The sequence below is a fragment of the Gymnodraco acuticeps genome, unplaced genomic scaffold (assembly GCF_902827175.1).
Source record: "Gymnodraco acuticeps unplaced genomic scaffold, fGymAcu1.1, whole genome shotgun sequence".
Taxonomy (NCBI): Eukaryota; Metazoa; Chordata; class Actinopteri; order Perciformes; family Bathydraconidae; genus Gymnodraco; species Gymnodraco acuticeps.
Genome location: NW_022990501.1, coordinates 1437180 through 1460002, shown reverse-complemented (window position 1 = coordinate 1460002; position 22823 = coordinate 1437180). Strand labels below are relative to the sequence as shown.

Sequence of the window (22823 nt, the reverse complement as noted above, 5' to 3'; positions counted from 1 at the left end):
TTACTAACCGGTATCAGTATGCTGTTACTTCGGCATCATTTTGAAACGTGTATTACAATTAAATCACGGTCAAATATGTTCAATTTGTTGTAGTTGTAGGCCCCTTGCCAGCGATTCTCTCTCTCTAGTTTGGCACACTCAGCCCGACTCAGCCTGGTTGTTGGCCCGCTAAGAACCTCGATTTTATGGGGCCAGAAAAACTGTGAAATAGTACCCGCTAGCCTAGCCGGTACTACGCCTATAGTGGCTTAAACCGTGATCCGCGCTGTAGTGGATATAGCCTTGATCTCTAGGTAGGCCTAAATACTTATATGCCAATACATGACAAATGTCACTATAGTCAAATGTTACTTAACAAAAATGTATTAAATTCCTTTTATAATGTTTTACATATAACCTAAGTTTAAGTAGTTTTCTTGTTTGCCAAGTGAATGAGTACATTAAGAAAAGCATTGTACAGTATGTTATTATCTGAAGGTGGGCCATTGCAACAACAGTAGAAGTAAAACTTCAAAATATTTAAATTCTACTACAGGAGAAACTTGATATGCTCTGAAATAAGGTGGAGATTTACAGAATGAAAATAAAAGTTCTATAAGCTCTAAAACGATCCTCATTGGAAATGATATATTATATATATATATATATATATCATAACAAAATCCGGGACATAATGCATAACTTCTGATTTAAAAAGTCCTATTTATCTACATGTTCTACGGCTTCAAACCTTATCAGCCTGGTGTCTGTTCTTCTGTTAATATAAATGAATCCTGAATCAGGAACAGAAAATAAAAGGATACAAATATAAACATCCACTATAGATTATCAAAAAAAGGTTGAGCCACTTGATGGAACTTTCTTTCAATATTTATATACATAATGGGGGCAAAATCTTTTTAAACTATATTAAAGTGATAGACTATTAGATGCACAAGGATTCTGTGTGCGTCATCATGTCGTTTATGGAAATGTATCAGAGCTCCAAAGTGTGCTAATCCAATATTGTGCTCGTCTCTTAGATATAATAGGGCCGGTGACTGCGCTACCTACTCTGACCTCAGATGTTTAATCTCATTTCCATTGTGGTTATCTATGTTTACTCTCACATTATCATTTCCGATGTAACATCTCCGTAGCACAGAGATAAAATCCCACCTGCTGTAGACAGAGCAGCATTTTAAACTCAATGTCAATAGTTCCATTGTTATTCTTTAGGTGTGTGTCTGTGTGTGAACGGGTATTCATTCTTGTTAATAAGGCACAGACAATTTAAACAAAAGGATGTTGGCACAGTGTTTATTGTGTTATAATACAGGAAGTAATCCAACAGTAGAGATTATTAGGATTTAGGAGTTCTCTTTTTTTTCGATCGTAATTTAGACAAATATGTGAAGGTTTACCAGTGTAGTCAATGTGAGACAAAGTAGAAACAGACCCACAATGCTACAACAAGAGACTCCCTAAATGCTTGTTATTTCACCCCGATGGGCACGTTACTGCAATGTGTATGTATATGCATATTTGAAATGTTTTAAAGAAACTGTGCATGACTCTTTTCACATTATTTATTCCTTTGAGTTCAGAGATTCAACTCAGACATTCAGACACAGAATGTGTTAAACTGTAATACTTTTCAAACTTGAGTCTCGAGAGTTGTGATACTATCTGTATAATACAGAATCAGTTTTTCCATGTCATTAAGGTCTGACCTTATACTTGGTGACTGGTAATGCATTGCGGTTGAATGTGCATGCACTACTGTATAACGATACAGTAGTGCATGCACATTCAACCGCATTGCATGCACATTCAACCGCAATGCATTACCAGTCACCAAGTATAAGGTCAGACCTTAGCAACTGCAGCAGTTTCCAGCATGAGCAGTAAAGCAAGTGAGAAAAATTGTGTATTCATGACCATTCAGATTTTACAGGCTTACCTGATTTGATCATTCATTTTTTGCACATTACTAGGGCAAAGGGATCAGTGACAAAAAAAACTGATGCTAACTCAGTAGCATGCTCTGCAGAGTGTTGGTGATGCTTGGGAGAAATATGGCAACTTCCCCAGGGAACAAGTATTGGGTAAGTTAGTTAGTATGTGGTGGTGCACATGTAAGAAATATTATGGTCATCAAATGGCTGTGATAAGTTGTTGTTACCACCACTCTGATGCTTTAGAAGGGGCAAACTGAACCCACCAGTAGGCATAATCCAACGTTATGAATGGATGACAGACTGGCTAGGTTTAGGCACCCTATCTACCAGTTTAATTGTAGGTAGAAGATCATGGTTTGGGTTGTATAAGTATTCCTATGTTTATCACGTACTGTATGTTACGTTTCTTTGCTTACGTATGCTACTTTAGTTACTCAACACTGACTTTTGGTTTCACACGGGTCGCAGACTCAGGCCTCAAACTGTTCTGTCATTGTTTGACTCGTCCATTGACGCCTCCCATCCCCCTTAGCAGACTTGATCTGTCTTTGAACTATGTCACCAAACTTCTCGTAATTGCCTCACCTTCTCGTAATTGCCTCACCTCCTTCATGATCGTTGAACGACCATGTGAACTGATGATATCTGTGTTAGAGGAGCCCTGCTCTGCATCAGTTTATATGGTGCATACTCCCAACTCAATATTTCTTAAACAAATCACCACAACAGAAGGTAATTTTGGCCTAAATCTAATAGATTTATGCTGGAGGGCCCCCTGGTGGGTTAATCTGACCATGGTGCAACTGCTGCCTTCTCATAGTGGCAGCACTTATTGTTTGAATAATGTTCAACCTGATTGGCTGAGAATGCACATTTTTCAGTGAGTGGATTCATAAAGATAGGTTGTTAAATCTGTGATGCATCCACAGGGCATTGTTCAGCCTGTATCAGTGAACACGGGCAGTAAGTGTTCTGTTCTCTCATTGTATGTCCACGAGATGGCAGTATAACCCAGTTTTACTTTTCAGAATCTTCTTCCAGAGATAATATTTTGACTTCTTCATCTCAAGAGAAAAAAAGCATTTTGATGCAGATAAAAGTATACCACAGGGGAAAGTTATGTTTCTGTATCTGGTACAATACAGCACTCGTGCCATTGTGGCAGAACAACCTCAAAGGGTTGGATTAACAGTTTAAAATATCTATTTGATAAATGATTGCTAAGTAATTGAATACAGTCATATGTAAGGGATGGATGGAGAGAACTAGCTTTAAAATTTGGCAGTAGAAACAATCTCTTAGAACTGTTTGTCTCAAATTGAATCGAGGCTAATATTAAGGATGGTACATTTGATTCCTCCCCACTTCAAAGAACAAGCAGAGCATGAAAGAGAAGAAAATGACTTATTATCTGATGAAATTAGTTCATTATTTAGTATATTTGGATCTTGTTTTTTTTAATCTATTAACTTGTTATCGTAGTAATGCACTCGCACTGTTGAACCTCATACATTATGCAACTGAGTATGTGGTAAAGTGGGTGGTGAGGTGTGAAGCATTAAAAAAAGATTCATTTTTCTCTACAAGAATTTGAGCCTGCATTGTGAGGTTGCAAATACTGCCACTCTGTTTATTTAAAGCTGCTGTGTGGAAGTACCGTTACGGTAACGGTACGTCCAGAGCCCTATGAGTTACGACACTCCCATAGACCTCCGTTGTAAAAAATGGCGGCGCCTACTTCCGGGGTAAGGACATCGAAATAGTTCAAAAATATTGTCATTTGGGCGTTGGACCTCATTCACTTACATTACGGCGCGTTGATTAGTTCCAGAGGTAAGTTGCTGAAATATCGAACTCTTTTGAATTGTCAACTGTCTATATTGTATCAGAGGCCCTTTATGATGCTTATACTGGTCTTCATTTGTATATGCACAGCGTAATTATCTATATTTTATCTTGGTTGTTACAACCAATTTTGCTAGCATTGCCTGCTAGTTAGCTAGCGCGACTTCGTCAGCTTTGAAGGTAAGATTTCAGTAATGAATCGCTAGCAGCTTATATATCAATGATGCTGGGTAACTAACAAGCAGGATTTAGATTGATTATGTGTTTTTATTGTTATTTTGGTTTTTATCTGCTGAACCTGACCGTGTCAGCCATCCTTAGTCGGCTTTTTCTGTATGATATGACTTAACTGCTAGCACTAGTAGAAATGAGGTGGCGTTTGTGATAAATATTTCATTTAATATTTCATTGAATTTTGGGAAATACTAACATTTCATTATGTGACATGTTGACTGTACTTAGTTTTTTTTTTTTACTGTTCCGTGTTAACTCATCTGTACTGTACAACTAGCCTAGCGCTACTTTTTAATGCTTGATGGCATGCTAGGATAGATTCCCGTCTCTCTGCCAATCATAGAGCTGCACCGTGATGGTGGCTGAGGTGCGGGCCTGTGGTTGGTGGAGCGGACGGGGGAGGGCGGGGAGTTGTGACGTAGACAGTGCTATATATATATATATGGGTATGGTAGAAGTTAGTGTGAGTGGAGTGTGCGGTAAAATCCACGAAGTGTACTTGACCTGTTATCATCTGTCTTCAAATACTAGTTATTAAAGCCTAATAACTACAAGCCTGTCTCCGACTCATCTTGGGAACGTTACATTGGTGTCAGAAGTGAACTTTTCGAACAAGGGACGTCTATCCGGACGAGAGTCCTAACTGCGTCACGGAGCTAGTAAGTACCACCGGCTGTGAGGAGCTGCAGAGTGGAGGAGAAGCCTGTATGGGTTACCGAAATGACTGAAAGTGTTAAAGTTGTATTAGAGGAGAAAATGAGGGAGATGGAAGCAGCTGTCAATGCAGAGAGGGAACTGCGGCAGCAACAGGAGGCTAGACTCAAAGCGGAGCTGGCCTCTCTTGAGCGAGATCTCCAGGAGAGTAAAGAGAAGGAGAGCCTTGTGGCCTCTCTGGAGAAGTGCCTCCAAGAGGGCAAACAGAGAGAAAGGAGCCTGGTGGAGGAGGGTGCCAAGAGGGAGGCGCAGTTCAAAGAGCTGCTCAGGAGCCTGGAAGCCGAGAAGGACAACCTGGAGGAGCATCTGACGAACCAGCTGTCCCAGCTCAATGGCAGCATCGCAGACTACCAGCAGGAGGCGGCGGACAACCGGGAGCACTTGGCCGAGCTGCAGCGGGAGGTGGAGCGGTTGGCGAGGGAGCGGGCCGAGTTGGAGGCTGAGGCGCAGAGCGAGAGCGACCGGGCCGCCAGGCTGGAGGAGGACATGAGGCAAGCACAGAGAGAGAGCAGAAGCAGAGTCTGGTAAGCAGGAGGAGCTGCTGAGGGAGAAGCAGCTGCAGAGGGACTGCATCAAGTACCAGGAGAGGATCAGCGAGATGGGTAGAGACGCTAAGGCGCTGCAGCAAGGTTACAACGAGCTCCAGAATAAGCTAAGACAATCCCAGCTGGAGACTTTGAAAACTCTAGAAGACCTGAAAAGGACAGAAGCAGAGTTGGATACCTGTAAACCTCAGCTGGATGAGTCCCAGAAGCAGGCAAGCGTAGCTATAGCGGAGAGGAGTACCATGGAGCAGAACGCCCAACACAGAGAGGCCTCGATGAAGGCAGAGGTGGAGCAGACCCTGGACTCTGTGAGGTTCAGACTCGGAGGCGAACTGAAGGAGATGGAGCTGAGACTGGACGAGGTGGACAGAAGCGGAACTATGACACCAGGACAAGAGGGCAGCATTTCCGGGCCGGGGAGCTGGTCTGGGTCTACAGCCCACAACGGAAGAAAGGCCGGTGCCCAAAACTGGACAGTCAGTGGGTTGGTCCCTGCAGAGTACTGGAGAGGGTGGGGGTAGTGTTTGTGCTGAGTTTTATTTGTTCCTCGTGGGCGAGGAACTTTGTAGTGGGGGGGTAGTGTAGCGATCCTGATAGGCTACTCAGGGTGTCACTTAGGCATCCCCCGTCTCTCTGCCAATCATAGAGCTAAACCGTGATGGTGGCTGAGGTGCGGGCCTGTGGTTGGTGGAGCGGACGGGGGAGGGCGGGGAGTTGTGACGTAGACAGTGCTATATATATGGGTATGGTAGAAGTTAGTGTTAGTGTGAGTGGAGTGTACGGTAGAACGCACGAAGTGTACTTGACCTGTTATCATCTGTCTTCAAATACTAGTTATTAAAGCCTAATAACTACAAGCCTGTCTCCGACTCATCTTGGGAACGTTACAGTATTGTAATATACACACTAGTTTAATGATTGTTCTTCAAAGGTATTATTCAGTCTTAAAAAAATAATAGCCTACTGAATAGGATACTCTACAGCAGTGAATGAAGGATGAGCCTAAAACATGGTCATGCATCCAAAATGTTTATTTTTAACAAAATAAACACTTTTTTTTTTTTAAATTAGCACTTTTTTAAATTAAGCCTCATATGTCAGCCATGGCTGTTGCTGCTGGCGGAGGCTGTTGCTGCTGAAGGAGGGTGCTGCTGCTGGAGGGTGCTGCTGCTGAAGGAGGCTGGTGCTGGCAACGGCTGCAGGTGATGACTGCTGAAAGAAGAGGAGGCTGGAGGCTGCTGACGGTGGACCAGGAATGGAGATGCCAAGTACATCGATGGCAACGAGTAAGGTGTTTGGCAGTGGCCTAGATGTTATGACCTTCGGTACAGAGGTCTGTTGGGTCTTCTTTGCCTTCTTACTCTGACTCTTGCTGCCAAGATACCCTTTATGTTTATCCTTCCTCTCAGCCCTGATGCACTTTGATGCAATCCTTAACCTCAGCCTGATGTATGTTGAGAGGATTTTTTTCTTCAGGTCATGGCATGAGGGAAGGTTGCTGTCCAGCAACATGGCTTCTTGTTCCAGCTGTATTTGAGGACTCCAATCGCTCATCCTCACACGGAACAGCTGCTCCACGTTCTGAACAAGGGTGAAAACCTCATCAGATGGATGGTAATCTGGCTCTAATTTGGTCTGTGTTGAAGATTTTTTTAAACTTTAGATTAATCAAATTGTGTTTTTTTAAAATGCCGAATTAATCCTTTTCTGGTTTACCAGAGCCCTCTCTGCTCTCTTTCTTAGTAATCTCTCCCTTCTCAGTTGCCTCATTAGATCCTCCACGTGAGCCCGGTCACAACTGGCCCTTGGCAGTCTGGTCCCTAGAGCACCTGACCCTGGCAAACTGGCCTCTTCATAGCTGACCCCTGACTGACTGGCTCCTGGCACACTGATCTCTGGTAAGGTGGCCTCTTGATTGTCGGCCCCTGACATATTGGCCCCTGGCAGTCTGCTGACATCTGTCTCACTCTCTCTCTGTCTGTTATGTCCCTTTCATTCCCTTGGAACTCCACCTAAATATCTCCCTGAATCTCTGTAACAATAACAAGGCAATCTTGCTGTTATATGTGTATGCTGCCTTTACATGTGCACCTATTGTCATTTAAGGGTACACTACACTCCTATAGTGACATTCATCTAAGTTGGTCTATTGGCAATGTTAAAGTATGAAGAAATCTGTAGATTATCTACATCAGGGGTGCCCAACCAGTCGATCGCGATCGACCGGTCGATCGCGGGGAGATTCCCAGTCGATCGCGAGATGTGTCTAAAAATAGAACAACAATATTCAGTTTTATCGTTAATGTCCTATAACATAATCTTCCTGTGCCAGAATAATGCACTTGAACGCATCAAAGCTTTGTGATTGGCCGGCATGACCCCATGTGTCGGGGCGTGGCTAGTGGGCAGTGGGCACTATTTCGCTGACGTTGTCCGTGTCAACAGGTGTGACAGTCCGCACACAAACAAGACCGCAATTATGGCAGAAGCAAAACATATAATTGTCACTCCGAGTGGGAGGTTTGATTATTTTTGTATTTATTCCAATTCAAAGTCCATCTGTCTCATCTGCAATGCGAGCGTGGCTTTATCGAAGAAGGGTAATTTCGGAGCAGCATTTCAAGACAGTGCACAAACGCTACGAGACGGAATTCCCTCCTAATTCTGCCCTACGCTCCAAAAGGGGAGGGGCCTGAAAGCACAGCTAAATGCACAGCAGTCCATTTTCACCAGGCCCAACAACAAGAGCAAGGCTGCTACCATAGCATCTTATCGTGTCAGTCACGTTCTTGCGAAACACATGAAGTCTTTCAAAGACGGCGAAGTTGTGAAAGAAGCATTCCTGGAGGCTGCGACGCGCTTTTGGGGGACAGTAAAATAACAGTAGCATTTCAACAGGTTTTTGATAAAAACTCCAGTTAGATACCGTTATTAATCAGCTGTACGTTTTAGTTTGTTTGAACTTATTCATTATAATTATTGTACAAAATGGTATAAGAATGCAAACTTAAATTGATTATAGTCTATTATCAATTCAGGTTAAGAAACTAGTGTTGCTTGCATCCTATTTTAAAAGGCATTTATTTTTATAATCTACTAAAATGCAACAAAAAACTGGTTTGATTTTATTAATTTTGTCTTTTTTATTGCACATTGGCAGCAGATTCCTGAGTAGCTTCAGATCTGAGTTTTCTTATTAGTAAGCCTAATTTATACTTTTGTAGCAACACTATTTTTATATAATGACAAAGAAAGGGTTCAGTGTCTTTTCTTTTTTCCTGTGTCATATGTGGCAGCACTGTTCAATGTTTCTTGAAAACATTACCCACTGTAGTGACGTGTGAATAAACTCCAACTCCGTATCAACAACACTGTTGTGTAACTTCAGTTAAATACTTGTATGTGTGTAGATTAGAAAGAGGTAAGATAAAGGATCTGCAGTATTTTATGAAGTATTAATCGTACGAAGGTCAGTTTTATACAAGTAGAAGTGTGTATTTACCTGGCAGTAGGCTGTCAGTAATGGCTACGCCTCTCTATTTGGACTGGTAGATCTCGGCAGACTGGCAACTTTAAAAGTAGCTCTCGGTTCAAAAAAGGTTGGGCACCCCTGATCTACATGGTATATGAGTCTTCAGAGAATCCCTGAACCCTGGTAGTTTCGAAGCTGTATAATCTGAAGGTTGCATTAGGAGTGTAGTCTATCCTTGAATTATATAACATGGGAAACATTGTTAGCTTCATATATCATACCAATGTTTGATGTGCCATAATAGGTGTGGTCATCATTCCTGACATTAACAGCTGGAGGCATACTCCTTGACGTGGATTAACTCCTTTTCGGCTTAGCCGATGTATAAATACTGTTGGAACAGCATCTGGCGTCAACCTCAAATTTCCTCCTGATTTGTTGCCAATATATTGGTCGTCTTCAAAGTGTACCTGTAGGTAGGTTTGATCAGTTTCCACTGCACACTTCAAATGTCATTGAAGAGTCATAATTCTCTACACTTGGAAATATGATGCCCTTTAAAATGTTAACAAGTCATGTCACCTCTGTGAACATTACTTACATGACAGAGTTTTCTGTTGTTGTTGTTGTCCTCTGTCAGACACAGGTTTTGTCTGTTGACCATTGCCATCCATCTCTTCCTTCGCTCTACGTCCTTAGGGAAGCCATACATCCGGAACCCCTTCTCGGATCGATTAGAGCATCCAAATGCTGCACATCCAACCATGGTATGACAACTGATCTATTAAAATGCAATATAAATGAAAGTGCCATAATATTTGTTGTGCAAACATTTTAACATGAATATTGCTATGTCCTCTGTTCAGTCTGCTCCCAACTGTATTCTCTCCCCTTATTCACCACTGTTCCTATTCTTGCTCTGCTTTTTAGGGCCCAGGAAACAGATGAAGAGGATGTCCCTTTCACAAAGGAACCTTTTTGTTTGTTTCAAAATGGTTAGGCTCCTGGATGCCTAGAGTTCTGTATTGCTTTTTTGTAAATAGTATTGCTTTTTTGTAAATAGTTGCTTACCCTAACCCTTTTTTGTAAATGTGACCTGCTCCATCGAAATCAGTCGCATTGACCCGAAGACACATTTTAAGTTGTATACACTGTTGGAAAGAGGATATTCCTAGCTTTCTAATGATATCAAGATTGTTTTTGTACTCCAAATATTAAGCGAAATATGTCACATTATATAATGACTGTCACCGAGTCATCATTTTGAGGAAAAGGCCTTCAAAGTTTCCTCTTCTCTGGAATCCATCGATCTGATTGATTATTAGCAAATGATCAAAATACTACGGAGGTAGGTGTGTGTGTGTGTGTGTGTGTGTGTGTGTGTGTGTGTGTGTGTGTGTGTGTGTGTGTGTGTGTGTGTGTGTGTGTGTGTGTGTGTGTGTGTGTGTGTGTGTGTGTGTGTGTGTGTGTGTGTGTGTGTGTGTGTGTGTGTGTGTGTGTGTGTGTGTGTGTGTGTGTGTGTGTGTGTGTGTGTGTGTGTGTGTGAAAACCCTCACGAGAAACACCGGCTGTTGTTATGCCTGCTGGGACGTTAAGTTACTCCGTTCTCTGCTTGTAATTATGCCGAAGCTTCAAAGTTGTATTTATCATCTGAATTTGCCGAAACAAGTTTAATATTCTGAAAGCCAAGACTTTGTTTATTTGAAATCAGATGAAAACAAACTGTAACGGACCCTGCCGTGTTATCTATGATTACTATACTCTTACATTCATAATTTCAGCCGGAGGGAGGGGGGCGGCGCTGCGGAAGAGCAGATTGCGAGGGAGAGGTGCCTGTCATCGTCCCTTTACAAGCTTCAAAAATGTATTTATTGTGTGATTTTGGAAATAAAAGTTTCATATTCTGAAAGCCAAGACTTTGTTTGTTTAAAATCAAACAAAACACCCGAACCCCGAAAAAATAGTTTTTTACGTAAATCCACGTTTATTTTCAAATGAGCCGTTGCGACTTCCGACTGATTTCGATAAAGCGGGTCACAAATAGTAACAAATAGTATTGCTTTTTTATAAATAGTTGTTTGTAAATATTTGTAAAATGCCCCCCCCCCCCCCACCCCCCCCCCCCACAATTGTTGTTCGCACAATTATGCTTCTGTTTTTCACTTTTTGGTGTCCATTGTTCAGCCACTGTGGGTAAGCAACAATTTGTTTTGGCCAAAATGTGTTATTCACACTCCTGACTCCAGTTTGATGTGCTGCATTATCCTCTGAGTGGTCCTGATTTCAGGCAGAGGTCATGGCTTAGAAGGTTTTATATCCTGTAGTGCCTCAACAGAACCTAATATGAATTGCTTTTTTCAGTTTCTCTTTTTTTTTTTTTGTCTCGTCGCTGGATCACCTCCCCCTGGCAAAGTGGCCTCGTCATTGACAACCCTGTTTTTGTTGCTCTGTTGAACCATGGTTCAACAGGAGCTTCTGTAAATAGTTTTGTAAATAGTTTGAATATTTATCATAGTAATCATTTTCAGTCTCCCACTCTCTCAATTTAATTTATCGTTTCTTTGCCCCACCAGATGTTTTGTTGTCCAAGGGCACTAATTTGGTCTGTGTTGAAGATTGTTTTACACTTTAGATTAATCAAAATTGTGTTTTTTGGCTGAATTAATCTTTTTCTGTTGAACCCTAACCCTCTTTGTTCTCCTTCTCATTCATTTTACTTTGTTTTGTTCTAACACACATCACTTTTTCCATACACTGTTCTTAATACTTGTTCACACATGTGTTCGTCCCTTTTACTTTGTTCTTCCTGTTGTTCTTGTTCAAACACATATATCAATTGTTCATCCACTGTTGTGGTAAAATGATATTCATAGTCTTAACATGATCATGCTACCCATGCTAACATGAACACAAGGGTTTCCCTCCGAAAATGTAAAACGTATCTAAGTAATAGGCTACCAAGCTTTCCGTTGTCACCCTGCCTCTCCAAATGCAAAACTGTCAATAAAAAGCATGCAATAATGCAATTACAGCTGAAAAAGTACTTGGGTGTGTGTTTTTTTTATATATATATACCATTCAATAACGCAATCGCTGCTGTCTCTGTCCCATAGAATAACATGACAGCGCAGCGCAACTATACTACGGACGTGACCAGGGGCGGACTGGGGGGAAAAAGTGGCCCGGGGATTAATTGACAGACAGGCCCACTTAATGCGCGGCATGTATCGGCCGGCCGGCGACGAAAGTATGTTACTTAACAAAAAACCCTATGTATTTTATGTTATTTTGGACCATTATTCATATAGTCATCACATTACCTGAGCCCTTGAGTTGCCTAGAGCAAAATAGTTACAGCATATATTTAGTGATTTTAATGTTAACAGATCATTGATGCAATAACATTTGGACCCAATTTGCCTGACTTGATGCATGGAATAAAACATGGGCGTAGGAAGCATCCTCAATGTGGGTGAGACAATTTGACAGGGGGTATGGGCAGGTGGTGGACCTCACCTCCTCTAGGGGGGGTCCGGGGGCATGCTCCCCCGGGAAGATTTGTTTTAAAATGTTGAAGTTAAATGCATCAATCTGGTGCATTTTGAGAGCAAAATTAGGGACTAAATCTATGGATACATCTCTCAACACCAATATGAAACAGAACTGTAAACAGATTTACTTTTTCTTTCAACATTTATTTGAACAGCAAGTGGAGGCAAAAGTGACTGCATCCAGAACAATAAACCTGCTCGCTAACTAGCCTAAACTCAGTAACAGAATGTGGGTTCTGAATGAACGTTCTTCTCCACAGCCGTGCGACCTCTGAGTCAGACGTCACTTCCCCCTTTTCTATCCTACGGGTGCAGCCACTCCCCCTGAACCCCGTTTTCCCCCCCCTCCCCTATGCAAGCCCCTCCCTCTGAACCCAGGGCTCGCTACAATACTGTATACACATACACAACAACAAAAAACACTAGAGGGCAGGGCAACATACTTATAAACAATAAGCCCTGTCAATACTTCCCTCTCTACCCTTTTGGGTCTATAAGTGAGCTCATCCATGTGTTGCTTTTAAAAGGAGGAGGCTGGGTTGAAGTGGTTGATTTTGACATTGGGAGCAAGGTTGTAGAAGTCAGTCCCCTCTGGAAAAAATAGGGTGGCCTATGGGTGAGAGACAAAACATATATGCATGTTATGTACTATGTATGATACTGACATCCACCTGAAGCCTTCATTAGAACAAATGTCATGTTTTTAATGTTGTTTAATAGTCTGCAATAATCACTAATTTATTAGTGTCAAGATTGGGAAGTCACATAGTAATAAATGTAAATGTATTATTACCTCACTGAATTAGTAGTTTCTGCAGCAGCTCACTTTTCTCTGCAACACCATCTATAATTTGGTCACTATCCAGCATCTTCAAAACATCTGGTTGAGTAGCCATGAGCATAAAGGACTCCAGGTTCTGTTGAGAGAGCGAGCTCCTGAGCTTGTTTTTGATGAATTTTAGTGTTGAAAAGCTTCGCTCGCATGCTACCTGTGTGACAGACAGGGTAAGCAGGAACCTGTATGCAAGGCCAATGATGTGGTATGCATCTGTCAGGAGGTTGTACTGCTTAAGTATACGGTAGCAACACAATGGGCAGTCCTTGCAAGATGAGCACTTTTTATATACCATCTCCGCTTCATCTTCAGCATCCTCTGGCCCAGCCTCTGTTGTCTTGGTTGTGTATTCCTCAAATACAGATGTCTTCAACCTATTCCACTGTCCTGCCAGACTGATGAGCTCACTCTGTAATTTGGCCACCGTTGCTCTGTCATCAAATGGCAGCAAGCACTTGCTTAATTCTTGGAGTGCTGCCTCTGGGAAACCACCGGCATAAGATGTTACCTGGCTGAATCTTTTTGGGTCCAGAAGTGCCAAATCAGCATACAAAGTGCCATTTTTGAGGAAGCGCTGGTGCATGCTTCCTGTGACTGTGTCCATGATTTGATTATGGACATCAATCTTGTATGATGTTTCAGCATCAGTCACAGCCTCATCCTTGGACATCTCTCCAGGCATGGTTTTCTTCTTTCTACCCCGTTTCTGTGGCAGAGCGGCCTCAACCTCCAGCTCAGTCTCCTCACTCTGCTCCTCTGTTTGATTGTTGGCCCACTGGACGAATGTGGCGGCCGCCGTCTTGACTTTCTCGAAGTCTCTGGTCATATCTTTCAGCTGTGTTTCTGCAGCCACAATCATCCGATGAGCTGTCAGGATGTCCATTCCACTTTTCTGAAGGTATTTTGAGACTGGTGAGGTGACCTGGAAAATTCTCAGGAAGATCTGAGCTGTAAGTATTGTTTCATACCTCAGAAGCTGGGTGATGTATCCACGTGCATTGACCCGTGCAGTGGCGTTGATGGTCTGTCCATGTTGAATGGCGGAGAGGGTATGAAGGACATCAACATACAGGGCATTATCTGGCTTTCCAAAAGAGCCAAATACCTTAGTCACAGCAACGTCTTTGGACCACCAGCGTGTCTCTCCAATCGGGGCGAGACGTCTGTGTCTTGGGTCTTTGCTCTCCTTCTCCCAGATGTTCATCCTCTGGTAGGACACTCTGATGAAGACAGCGATGTTGTTCAACAGGGAAAAAAGAAACCCACTTGCCAATACACATTGTGTTGTGTCTGCCAGGACGAGGTTCAGGACGTGTGCGTAGCACCATACATGGACATGGGTGGGGGACATTTTGGCGAGCAGTGCAGAGAAGCCTTTATATTGGCCTTGCATATTGGAGGCCCCATCGGTGGAATCTCCAATACACTGCCTCACATCCAGTTTCATGGTCTCCAGTACTTCATTCACAACAAGTTGTGCAAAGTACTGCCCAGTGGATGCCTCACATTTAATCACAGCAACAAGTCGCTCATGAACAATGTCTGTCACATATCGTATGACAACAGAGCACTGATCTTGGGCTGTGATGTCCTGTGTGGTGTCAATCTGGACAGAATACATGCCAGATTCCCGGACTTCAGTGGCGATGGTGGCCTTCATTAGGCGTTGGATGGTGGTGATGATGTAGTTGATGGTTGTTTTGGATAGGAGAGTGACAAGGGAACCTCTACCTTGTCTTAAACCAGACTGGTGTATTTGCTTGCTCTTTTCTATACAGAGAGTGAGGTGTTCCTTGAGACACACATCATATTTTCCCAGCAAAACAATCATCTCTAAAAAGTTACCATGATCAATGGTGTCATCATCTAGTGTATATAATGCCTCCGCCTGCGTGCCCCTGTAGCTCAAACCCCTTTGACCAATGAGTTTCAACACATCTATGATGCGCTCCAACACTTGACGCTTCCTGCGGACTTCCTCTCTGTGACGTGACATCTGAGGTCCCATGAGAAGGTCCTGAATTGTGTTTTTTGAGAATCTGAGGAAATATGCCTCAGCGCAACCTCTGTGAGCATGGCTCTGCTCATGCTCCTCGACTCTCTGATGTATGTGTGTGAAGTTGGTCATACCAGTGATGAAGGAGTTGCTATCTCTAGGATTAGCAAAAGCCATACAAAGGGAGCAGAAGAGTACTTCTCTGGCTTCACTGTATGATAGCCATTTCCTGTTTGTGCCGTCTTTGCAAAAAAAAAGCCCTCTGCACTACAGCCTTGTCTGCCTTCTGCTGGGGGTGAAAACGGAAGAATAGGTCTAATGTGCCTGACATCGGCCTGGTGAAATAATCAACTGGGGTGGCACTGACATCCTGGCCTTGACTAACTCTGTCAGTGTCAGCAGCAGGATCATCTTCAGCCTACATAAATGATTAGTATTGATTAGTATGTTACGTTATTATGTTACCACCATGTTATTATTATGTATGTAAACCAAGTAAAGTCTTAAAGACAGTAACAGGCTAATTTCCACCAGACAGTAACTTTAGTTGCAGGTTGACAAATAATGGACCCTTTATTATTTTTAGTATTAATAAGGTAACCTAACGTCTAAGCTAATCAAACAAAAGACAGTATAAGCAATCATAGTAGTCTCATTGATTCACCAGCCCAAGTCAAGTGGCTATAATGTTCAAATAGATTACCGTTGTCAATGAGTGAAGCAAATCTACCAGCAGCTTGCATATTTCACCAGAATTTGGTCAGTGAATGGTGTTAATTTTACCCTGTCCTTGTGAACACACAATGTACTGTAGGCAATAGGCTAGCTAGCTAATGCATTAGCTGTCCCTGTGAACACACAATGTACTGTAGGCAATAGCCTAGCTAGCTAGAAATAGGCTAGCTAGCTAATATTACCTCATCTGCTACATTAAAAAGCAAGCTAGCATTAGCCAAATGAGGATTTTCACTTTCAGCATCAATCATAACATTAACTTACCATCATATCACTGCTGGTACTGGGCTCTAGATGCCGCTGTGCTGTGTCAGTTTCATTGCTGGACTCACTGCCACTGGGAATGGCCGCTGTGTCGGCTAACGTTACATCAGCTTCTCCGGTGGTGGTTGTACTACAACTAGAACCAGCTGCAGGACCAAACGAAAAGTCTGTAATTTTTTTTGATTTTGCTGAACCTTCCTCAAGTGCTTTCATTTTTTTATCCCTAAGTTTTTGTGCACCTCCTTTACGCTTTGGAGCTTGTTTATCCATCAGTAACTCACTCCTGATCTTTCACTGCGCAGTGACAGCAGCTACGGGCCTGATGGGGAGTGGCCGGCCCGGAACACTTACAAATGTGGGCACTTACAAATGTGGGCCGGTAGGATTTAGTTAAGCAAAAAAAAAAAGGGAGTGGCCGGTATACTTACAAATGTGGGCCGGTAGGATTTAGGCAAAAAAATTAAATTAAATTGAAAAAAAATGTATTTATTGTTTTGGCCCTCCGGCCCACGCACAGCACCGGCCCACCGGGGAAACTCCCGGTATTCCCGATGGCCAGTCCGCCCCTGGACGTGACATCAACATAGCCTGCTTGTGCTACCACACTTTCCCCTCAAAATATCGTTAAATAACGAAACTTGTAAATATGAAAGCAATCTTTAAAAAAATAACAGCGTTGGTTTAATCTATGACTATTTTGAGCATGTTTGTGCTGTTTTTGCCATAGAGAAGCATTGCCACGGAAGTGCGTTTGGAACTATCCCGGCATACATAAACCACGTGACCGGCTGGCGGCGACATCAGTTTAGGGCAGCGCTCCAATCGCTAGCGCTAGCTAGCGATTGGAGCTAGCCAGTACCAAATCGTACCATCAGCCCTAGAGTGTTGTAGAGTGCATCTTATCTCTCTAGGGCTGATGGTACGATTTGGTACTGATTGGTACGTCCACACAGCAGCTTTAAACAAATCTTCCAACGCTTCTCTGCCCATTGACTTTGAATTAGGTTGACGTCACTTTGCCTCGCTTTTCGCCGAACTGCATTGTGGGGGAGCGAAGCGAAGATTTCCAGGATTTTCAGGATTCAAAAGTTGAGCAATGTTCTACTTTTGAAGCTGAGCTGGAAGCGTCAGCCAATCAAATCCCGTTTATGCAAATCTAACAGTAGAAGCGCTAGCCAATCAAACCGCGTGTAAGCAGGGAGAACCAGACCGCAGTTCATTTCCTCATATTCCAAACGAGAAATTACGGTAGCAAATCACCCGGTTCTTTACGACCAGAACTATTAACGGGATACAAACCGGAGGAACCAGGCATGGAGGGAGGTGGCAGAGACAGTGGGTGTAACTGGTAGGTTTTCGCCTGTTTTGGAGTTTATATATATATATTGCTCGCATAAAATCCCCGGGGTTTTTTGCTTTGTATGTCGGGGGCGGGAGATTCATGTGATTGGTTGTTGGTCGCGTTGCTCGCAAAAAATCCCCAAGCTTTCAGACACGCCCAGCTCTAAGATTTTTGAAAAGCTGCTGTGTGGACGGTTGTGCTGGCTGGTGTGTGTTAAGTCACACGTCCTAATTGTCCCCAGTGGACGTGAAGAGGACAGCAGTTGCAATGGATAATTGAACACATTTCTTCCCCAGGCTGCATTAGGGGGGCTGGTTTGTGGAGATTTTCCAATTGGTCGAAGTAACACAAGCCAAAATAATTGTTTATTGGAATATATATATATATATATATATATATATATATATTCAGTAGCAGCGTGGGTCTCATTTATAATCTGCTGATGCCTTGTGTTTGTGCCAAAAAGGCTGTGATGAATTATGATTTAACTTCATCTCGGCTGTGTGCACTTTGCTGTACAAGAAAGACTCATCTTCCTTATGTGGGTTCTGCCTCCTCATCACTTCTTTACCAAACCCACATAAGTGGCAGCTGTACCAGATGTGGAGCCTTGTTGTGAAGTGCTGAAGAAGAACTTGCTGGTTGCTTTGTCCTGTGATTTTAGCATACAGAAGTTGGCATTTTGTGAGTAGTTATTTAATAATACTCTTACTAAAAAAAGCTTTTAAAAAAGAAAACAAGACCACACCAAAGATAAGGAGCAGAGAGGATGTTAATAATATGAATACAATCTGACGGAACCAAAACACGAGAAATAAAAGAAGTTCAATCATTTCTGAAAGCTTCACAAATGAAAATATTTTTAAAAAGCTACAAAGATGGAGGTGTTGGTATTTTGATTGTAGAGAGTTCTATAGTGTGGGGGATCTAATAGCGAAAAGCCCGATCACCCTTTGTAGGCCTCCATCTGCAGATCTCAAAGAGGCCCCATTTAATGCTCTTTGCACCCTTTCCTGTAGTGTGGTATATAGGTTTGTGTGCATGTAAATGGTCAAAGCGTAGGGTCCAAAAGTTCCCTCCAGAGACAGTTTCTCTCCCACACTCAATGTTCTACTTCTGTAACATAAGAACATCACTATGTAACACTCTCTTATATTAGCTAGCCCTCAAACACATTGTACGTGATAGGCTAAGGGGTGGCGGTGGCACAACTTTTAGCAGTTGACCAATTACAATAGAGCCAGCCAATTCAGAGCAGACTGGGCTCTGGTTTGACCAAGGATGAAAGGAGGTGCTGCAGCACAGGCAGTATGAGAAAAATAAAGAGCTTTTTGAAAATTAAAGCATGAAAACATGTCACAGGAGAGGCACTAAATACAAATATGAACCCGCAAATTAGCATAATAGGGCCCCTTTAATAATCTTATTTTCACTTTTGAAGTTTGTATTCTCTGATATTTGGACATGGATTAAAACATTTTCAATGAATTCATACGTTACACGTATTGTAGCCCCATGCCAAAAATGGGGAGATGAGGCCTTCAAAGCAGAAAAGGTATTTGTATCGTCCCATAGAGGGCGTCAGGTGAATAACTCTGATGATGTGATGTATTCAAGAGAAATTTGAAACATTATTCATGTGTGATCATTTAAGAGACTGTACCAAACAAAGTTGTTTTGTTAAGTCTAAGTTTTGTTGGCAAGCATATATGTACAGCACTTAATGAATGTTCAAATCAATGTAATAAAAGGGTACAGCCTCACAGGCGGTCAAGCATGGCATTTTTTTGTTATTTCCACTTGTAGCAATCAACATTACAACACTTACAAAAGTCCTTCTTCACCCAAGAATAAAACCCATAGTGTTGGAGGTTGTGTAAAGCGTTTGTGTTGTGCATTTGCTTTCTTCTTTTGTATTTTGTTGAAGGTCTGTATGTGTTTTTGTTCGTGGGTGTAGTAATAAGCAGCTGTTGGCTAAGATATCTCAGCTTCTTGTGCTCCCACCGTGCTTGTCACTTCTCATCCATCCATGTGCAGAAACTCCAGTCTACAGACCATGAAGCGTGTTCAGTGTGAGCATGCTCAGTGCGGGGGCTCGGGAGACTTAGAAATCCAAAGTGTAGGAGGCGATGCGTTGCTGCTGCCTGCAACCAGCATGAGTTTACACTGTCGGCAAAACCTGGCCTGAGGAGATGGAAATTCAAAAGCTTTATGTACCAAGATAATTCAAATGAATGAAGGAAGTAAAAGCAAGCAAGTCAATATCATTGAAAGTGTGTTATGTCTAAAACATCTCCTTCTTGTTTATTCTATTCAAGGAATAGGCTTCACTATGGCAACAATACAGCATGCTCCCCAAGGTCATATTTAATAACGTTTTTTTATTAATACCTCCATATCACCATGGACACTGGTATTTTCTTTGGAACTGAAAATGTTCTTCTCTTCCTCTGTGCCTCCGTTTAGCTTTTTTAGCGATGTTGATCACACATGTCAGGGTATTGCTGCCAACATGATTTTAAGTTTAACACATCATGTGAAAACATCACGCATTTGATATGCTGCTAGAATCAGTCCCAGAAACATGTTTTTAAGGGATGTTAATTGTGTGTGTGGATGGCACATGTAGCCATTTTATTAAATGCTACAAGATATGGTTTGTACAGGCTCTTGGTCATGCTTGTGATGAGGGACATATTTCCTTGATGGTGCAATGGAGAGAAGACATCAGAAGCACACATGAAACCAGTAAATCATGTGTTTTGGCATTGCTACGCCTGCTAATGGTCTCCAGGGGGCAGACATGGTAACAGTGGGTGAGCAAATGAGTAACGGGTACGTTTTTTTTTTTTAACAAAGTTAAAGAGGTCCTACTTAACACTATTATGTAGTGTGTTATAGGTTTTTGTGCATGTAAATGGTCTCCAAAGGCTAAAATCCCAAAGTTCCCTCGCCCACACCTACCTAAAACGCCTCCATTGAACTCCTTTGTTTACTTCTTCAAAATAATGACATCACTATGTAATGTATGCTTATAGAAGTGCATATGTAATAGTTGCACTTCTATAAGCTAGCGCTCCAACACCTTGAACATGATAGGCTTAGGGGTGGGACATCTCTAAGCCTATTGATCAACCACAACAGAGCTGGATATCTCAAGGGTTGTTCAGTTGGAGGTTCTTTACTGATGATGTTTCTTTATATTTCATCTCCACATACATGCACTACAGCTTTGAAATGCAATGCTTTTCTAAGGATCAAACCAAAAGCTCAGTGATGTCTCGCCCCTTAGCCTATCACGTAGAAACGGGTCGGATTGCTAGCCAATAGAAGCGCGAGTGTTGCATTGTCATGTCACTAGTTAAGAAAGAAAACAGAGGAGTCCAATAGAGGTTTCAGGAGGGAGTGTGTGGGAGAGAAACTCACTTTTGGATTTTAGCTTTTGCAGACCATTTACATGCACAGATACTATAACACACTAAAGGGAAAGTAAATCACCAAAAAAGCATAATAGGGGCCCTTTAACTTTGTATTATAAAGAAGAAGGAAAAACCTACCCGCTGCCATTCTCATTTGCTCACCCGCCCACTCAGTGTGTAACCATGTCTCCCCCCTGGAGACCATTAGCAGGCGTTGCGATGTCAAAAAACCAATGACTCAGTGGTTTCATGTCTGCGTTCTTCTGATCTCTTCTCTCCATGGCACTCTCAAGTTATTTAGCCCCTCATCACAAGCATGACCGAGAGCGTGAACCATAGAAAAATCAAGAACCATATCATGCATTTAATCCGATGGGTACATGGGCCACCCACACACACACTTTCCATCCCTTCAAAACATGGCATTGCCTTTAAGGCAGTGGGGGGAGTATGTGGCAGAGAAACTCCATTTGGAGGGGACTTTAGGATCTTAGCCTTTAGAGACCATTCACATGCACAAAAATCAGGAAAGGGAAAACCCCCAAAAGCATAATATGGCTGCTTTAAATTCATACAAATCTAATGTGACTTCCTGACCGTTTCTGTGTGCAGCATACCACCAAAAAGAGTCAATAATACATGTCTGATTTTCAACCCTTCAAAAAAAAGCTACTTGAATTGCTTCTTGAAGGGGTGTTCATCCTTGTTAAAGCCCATTGTGACAAAGTAGGTTTCATTTTTTTATAATTTATGATTGAACTGTAATTATTAATATCCCACTCTCTTTTCGACACAGTGGCTAGCTGTGTTGCTATTTTTACTCCTCCTCTCTGTGAGTAAAGTGCTCCTCTCCTGGGATCCAAACAGGACTCTGCGAACAAACCACCTCGAGTCACGGAAGCTAAGGTCTTCCCTTTGCTGCTTTTTTTTTCTTCTAATGTATGTGTGACAGTAAGGATGGAACAGGGCAGTGACCTTCTGAAATGCATTGGTGGCTGTGAATGTGAGGAGATTAAATATAGACAAGGCAGAGGATGACTGGGAGGAAATAGAAGGAGGAAGCAGTGCGTCATGCTCTCCTCAAGCATTTCCCCACTTCAGTGGAGCGAAAAACAAAACCAGCAGACTGCAGGCTTACATAACCTGTGTCAGAGTAACTTTGGGGTGGAGTAGACTCTGTGTTTACGCGCGATTAATATGAGAATTTGGCACAGACCTTTCTTGTTCCGTTTCAGCAATGATAGCTCTCAGTTCAGGGGTATGCCTGATCACACCTAATAGTGACAGAAATGTGTGTTCTCTTTTATCATTGTACCCTTAAGTTATGCCATAGCAGGTAATAATAATTTTGATGATAATAGTGATTCATATTATTGTTTTAGGCAGCATTTGTACGCCTTTTTTCCAATGTGTGTATATTATTATGAATTTTTTTCCTAATATTTTTTTTAAAGAGCCATCTTGTAGCTTTTGCTAATCATTTTTTTTACTTTTTATTATAGCAAAAATAATGACATTATTATATATTTTTGTTCACGTGCTGACATTTTAATATTGCAACTGTGGCACAGTAGCACTATCTATAACACCAAACATACTTAAAATGATTTATAATCTGTTTATAGCACTGAACATTAATTTTGTTTAAAATATAAAGAAAATAAAGAAATGGGCAACACAAGTGCTAGCAAAGTTGTTGCTCTTTAATGTCGACAATACTTAGAGGAAAGTAAAAAAAGGGGTCCGAGCTGCCGTTTTTTTACCCTAGATGACTATTCCTCCAAAAATGTACAGAGAAGCCCTAAATGTGTAATCAAGACATATCAAGAACTGACAATGTATCCCTGTATATTGTAAGAACATAGTAAAATGCTGCAAATCTTTAAATAAAGCATGTGTTATCACAATGAAAAGCAGATGTTGTAATAGTT

At 42.0% G+C, this 22823-nt stretch overlaps 1 long non-coding RNA gene across 2 annotated transcripts; it reads left to right on the top strand.

Moving 5' to 3' along the window:
* Positions 1-5917: 5917 nt before the first annotated feature.
* LOC117552995 lies at positions 5918-9932 on the top strand. Of its 2 annotated transcripts, none has more exons than XR_004570058.1 (4): positions 5918-6892; positions 7040-7176; positions 9450-9517; positions 9681-9932. It is a non-coding gene; the product is annotated as an uncharacterized LOC117552995 (long non-coding RNA). The 2 variants fall into 2 exon arrangements; XR_004570057.1 differs by having other exon boundaries at positions 9391-9517.
* The last annotated feature ends 12891 nt before the right edge of the window (positions 9933-22823 follow it).